This window comes from Mustela putorius, unplaced genomic scaffold (genome assembly GCF_011764305.1).
Source record: "Mustela putorius furo isolate JIRA1106 unplaced genomic scaffold, ASM1176430v1.1 tig00000281_pilon_pilon_pilon, whole genome shotgun sequence".
In the NCBI taxonomy this organism is placed as follows: domain Eukaryota; kingdom Metazoa; phylum Chordata; class Mammalia; order Carnivora; family Mustelidae; genus Mustela; species Mustela putorius.
In genome coordinates this window covers 12,466,617-12,472,434 of record NW_025421343.1, presented here as the reverse complement: position 1 = coordinate 12,472,434, position 5,818 = coordinate 12,466,617, and positions in this window count along the sequence as shown.

Sequence of the window (5,818 nt, the reverse complement as noted above, 5' to 3'; positions counted from 1 at the left end):
TCAAAGCTTCCAGTAATGGACCATGATCCCTTAGAATTTGAGAAGTAATATATTGTAATGAAAAGAATACTGGACCAAGATTAGGACAATTCCTGGGATTTTTAAAATTCTCATAGTCACATTTTTTTCAGGCCCATTATAATATTTGAATCTTTGTTTTCTCATCCATTATCTATTTAACAGTCCTGTCCTAAAGATGAATCATGTGAAAATACTGATGTATAAAAAAGTTATAAATTTTTAAATGCCAAATGAATCTGAAATAAATTATCCTGAATTAAAGTATAAAAAGAGACTGTGTGGCCACTTCTCAAACCATCTTGAATGTCTGATATTCTGATGACTCCAACCCCAGTTGTCTAAGTGCAACTTCATGGGGGACACCAGTAGGGACCACCCAATGGAGTCCAGTCAACCCACAGAATCATGAGAGACAATAATACATTGTTGTTTCAAATTGAGGGCTAGTGCTGTATACATACACATAGGTAGGCACATAGATAATAGATAGATAGATATCTCTGTGTATTTCCTGTGTGAACGGGCAATATATAAAAACTAAACTACCTGAAGGTTCCCAAACCCAATCAACCTGAAATGTTTTGCTAGAAGTCTATCCTTTGTTCTTATCACAGAGTTAACTGGAACTTTTAAAATCTTATGTGCTCATTTTTTCCCCAAGCCTCCAGCTCAGTTCTCTGTGGAATAACTTCACTGTGACTCCACCTACCTGAGAGGACATAACTCAGTATTCCTTTCCAAAGCAATTTATGGTCACCAGGGATGTGCTGCAAATATACTGGAAAGGAGAACACCTTGTTCCCTTTATAATATTTTCTTTGCTTAAGAAAATAGAATTATGTAAAGAAAAATAAATACATTCTTTGAGAGGTACCATAAGCACCTGAGAATTGCATGAGAATATGTCTTGTTTTTTGAGGAAATGGTCTATTTGGGGCATACTTTTCCTAAAGATTGAATGTTTGATGTTATTTCACCATACAACATGGCCATTCCTCAGAAAGGAGGTATGTGATATATGTAAACTGCCTTTAACTTATCCAAATGTTTTTGCATATGTTAATAATATTAAAGTGAATGAGAATGTTAGACAAAAACAAGTCTAATTCCTTCATTTTCCAAATAAGGACAATGGAGGCTAGTAGGTAAAGTGTTTTGTTCATGGACATTCAGCTAGTTGGTGGCAGAATCTAGATTCTTCAGTCCCTGTCCACTCACCATTAGATCATTTCTGTCTTGGGAGACCCCTCTGTGATAAATACAGCAGGATTTGTTTGTCTAATTTTACCATGAGTGAATTAAGGCAGAATATAATTATGTTTGAGTGATTTAATTGAGGTAAAAAGGTAATTTAAAACATAACCCCAAGCACTGCTAAGACACTTTATCATCTCAGCAATTCCACTCCTGGGCATATAATGCAAAAAAAAAAAAAAAAATCTATGGATCTATGGCAGCCAAAAAGTGAAAACAATCCCCAACTGATGAATGGATAAACAAACCGTGGTATTTCCATGCAATGATATATTATTCAGCAATAAGAAGTTGTTAAAATAGTGATATAGTCTACATCATGGGCTAGTTTTGAAACATTACACTAGACGTAAGAAGCCAGACACAAAAGATCACATGTTGCATGACTCCACTTATATGGAATACCTAAAATATGTAAATACATACAGCCAGAAAGTAGATTAGTGTTTGCTTAGGGCTGGGGTGTAGTGGGAGACTCGGAATGACTAGTAAAGGAAATGAGGTTTCCTTTTGCAGCGATGAAGATGTTATAGAACGGACTGTGGTGATGACGGCACAACTGTGTGAGTATGCTGATGGGAAAGGTCATCAAAAAGATACGACTGCTGACGGACCCATGAGCCAGATCTGTACACTCAGAGGCTCTCAGCCTCTCCTCTGTCCTTGGAATGTGGGTTCTGCTTGCCTTTCCTGCTCCCAGAGGCTGCTCTAAAGACACTGCCTTGAGATGATGATGTCGTGTTGAAAACATCTACATGGTATACATAATTGAGCCCAGTTAGGGCTTCTTCATAAATTTTTATGGGGGTGCTGGAATCCACTCCTCTTGCTATAGCCCAAGATAATTCTTTTATGTCAGTCCCCTTTGCTTGTCAAAACTGCTACCTACCAATCTGGAGGGGTCTGCCTCTTTAATTTCTTCCTGCCTTCCATTTTCTTGTGGGCCAGTTTCAGATTACACCTTGGAAGCTCCAGAGAGAATTGCAAACCAACATATACCATTGAATTACACTCTTAAAATGGGCCAATTTTATGGTATGTGAACTATACCTCAATAAAACCATTATGAGAAAGACAGAGACAGACAAAGGAAAAAGAAGAAGACAGCTCTTCACCTTGACCAAGGAAATCAGGATTGAATTTCAAAAGGGTACATTCTATAATACTGAAATATGCCAGTTGAGTAGTTCCATTAAAGTGAGATGCAAATGAGTTAAGGTTGTGATTTATTCCTGAAGTCTGTCAGATTTGCCTAAAGCGGTATATCCTAAAGTGTGGTAAGCATTCTCTTGAGGGCACCCGTGATGATATTAATGAGTACCCAGATTTTAATTACTATGAAATTAATTAATTGATGCTGATATTCCATTTGTGGTGATAATATAAAGTTTTCTTTGGAAATATATTAATTTTAGTTAAATTAATTTAAAGAAACAAAAATGTACCAAAAAATGGCACAGTTGGAATGAGGATATGGTAAAATATTATGAAGATGGTTCATGAACAGTTCACTTTTGGGAAACTCTACTCTAGAGTATACTTCTTTGAACACTCAAATTATTATCTAAACTTCTCCAGGATTAGTGAGTTTTTGGTTACCTGAAGGGAGGATTAGGTGTGTGGGCATATATGGTTCAAGGCCAACAAACCAGAGGGCACGTGGCTTAAAATGGCAAATCAAAAGTGGCTCACTTCTGTAGGAAAGACCCTATCTCATGTTTGATTCAGTGATACAAAGAAAGAAAATAGAAGTGCTGTTAGCTCAAGGAATTTGGATTTGAATATTTTCTATGTGACTTGTTAAACTTTGGGCACATGACAGTATCTCTGAGTCTGTATTTTATGTGTGAAATAGAAATACTAAGACTTACTTTAATAGCATGGTTGTGAGGATTAACTAAAACAATGTAAGTGACATATCTTACACTGTGTAAAGTAGATAATTAAAGACTGGTTTCTTTCCTTTCACTGTAGTTTGTACAATCACATTCCATGGAACAGAGTGGAAATTTAATTAGCTGTGTCATTCTATCAAGAAGATACATGTTATGGCTCTTGTAGGGCTGAAGGTTGAGCCCCTCTGGTCTTCCCAAGACAAATACAGTTATTGGTAAGTGACACTCCACGGGCAATTAGCACAGTCTCTGGACAAAATTCACTTCCTTTCAAAAGATTTCTCTGCTGAATTGTGTCATTGTGATTACTGTTCTAGACCCTTTGGTGTCATACAGAATGTGTGTGTGTGTGTCTCTGTGTGTGTTTGGTGACTGTGTCTTCTCTGCATATAGACTGGAAGATCACCTAGGGAATTCCTTTGGGTTCCCAGATACTTCCTACTAAAGGAAACTGATCACCAAGAGACTGGTAGTTTAGTTCACTTAGAAATGGAGCAGAGGACCACCTGGGTGGCTCAGTGGGTTAAAGCCTCTGCCTTCTGCTCATGTCATGACCCCAGGGTCCTGGGATCCAGCCCCGCATCAGGCTCTCTGCTCAGCGGGAGCCTGCTTCCTCCTCTCTCTCTGCCTGCTTTTCTGCCTACTTGTGATTTCTCTCTGTCATATAAATAAATAAATAATCTTAAAAAAAAAAAAAAAGGGGAGCAGAAATGACTCCCTCTTAAATACCACCGTATCTTTCACAGAAATTACATAATGGGGTCTTCATTCAGGGTGCAATATGAGAAGATAAACAGAACATGGGCTTTGCAGCTTTACATGCTGGCATGTACCTGTTCATTTGCTTCTTAGTCTCAGAGTTCTCTTCGATGAAAAAAAGAAGATAAAAGAAAGGAAGAGAGGGAGTTAGGGAGGGAGAAAAGACGGAAAGAAAGAGAGAAAGGAAACTAAGAAGGAAGGGAAGAAGGAATGAAAGAATGGGGGGAAGGAAAGAAGATGAATCTCTCTCTCTCTCTCTCTTTTTTTTTTTTTTTGGATTGTATTTCCAAGATGTTTTCCACCAAGATGTTGTAAGAATAAATAAAAGCAAGGTAATCTGGAAGAGAATTTGAGTAGTCACTTAGCAAATGGTTTTGTTCTATTCTTACCTCCTCTTTGTCAAGTAACTAATCTATTCAGACTGGACCGGTAGAGATTACAAAAGCCATAGGGTATAGTTCTTATCATTAAAAACAATTACCACTTAGATAAGACGGAACAGGCTTAACATAAATTGGATGGAGGAGCAACGGCTGGGAACTACACATAAAAGCTAATAAAAATCCTTCTAAATATCACCGGGAAGCTTCCACTGAGAGAGTCCTTTTTCTCCTATATCACCTTGTTACAGTGACATTTCAGTCAATATATTTCTGACTTGATGAATGAGTGGCTTTGTCCTCAGGCAGTGAATACTGTTTCACTAGCAAACTTGTCATACTTCGAGAAACACCAAGATGGGGCTATATTTATTATTGTCACTTTACAGATGAGGGAATTAAGGCTCACTGAGGTTGAGCAACACACCCAAAGTCATACAACTGGGGCGGGGGGAACCCTCAGACTCGACTCTATCCAATCCTAGAGACCACGCCTCGTCACCACGCATCACTGCCTCTCCAGGTCTTGAGGAGAGTGAGGAGAGTCGGTTGTTGGGAAGAGAGCACCTGTGCAGGGCATTGGGCTCGTTTCCAGAAATGACAAGATAAAAGCCTTAGGAGGCTCTCTCAGGAGAGACATCAGACAACTTGGCACATTTAGAGCAGAGCATGGGCTAACTCAAGTAGCTAGCTACTGGAGTACTTTGGGGATGTTACGGATTCCAGGTTTACAAGGACAAAGCACAGGTTTTAAAGATCACAGCCCGAGTACTTGGTTATGAAATAATGATCATTCCTTTGTTTCTTAGGTTGAGCAGACAAAAGTGACCTTGCCATCAACTTCTTTTTTCTCTTATTAAAAATTCTGCATTCTAGGGGCACCTGGGTGGCTCAATGGGTTAAGCCTGTGCCTTCGGCTCAGGTCATGATCCCAGGGTCCTGGGATCGAGCCCCGAGTCGGGCTCTCTGCTCTGCAGGGAGCCTGCTTCCTCCTCTCTCTCTGCCTGCCTCTCTGCCTACTTGTGATCTCTCTCTGTCAAATAAATAAATAAAATCTTTAAACAAACAAACAAACAAACAAAAAACCTCTGCATTCTGCAGCAGTCTGGGTTAATATTCCTGCCCACATGCACATGGAGACCAACCCTTTCCATTTGTTTGTGGAAAGGCCATCATGATGTAAGAAAAATGCTAATAGACTTCATCTTTGGAAGAGAATGAGCTTGGTTTCTGTGAAACCATCCATTACATCTTTAGTGTGATTTTCATGCAGAGAATGCATGATTTTTACTGCTTTTTAAACTTTAGCAAGATGGATACTGTTTAAAAAATACTGTGATCAAAGTGCACGTAGGGAAGGGTGGTGTTTGGGTTCTGTGTGGTGAATACTGTGGGCATATGGGGGTTCTTCCCCCACATCTAGGCAAAGTGATACTTTGAGTACATACGAGTTTGTTTGTGGGGCATGCATCTCTTTCTCTCCTTTTTGGGGGCCTCTCTCTCCTACCT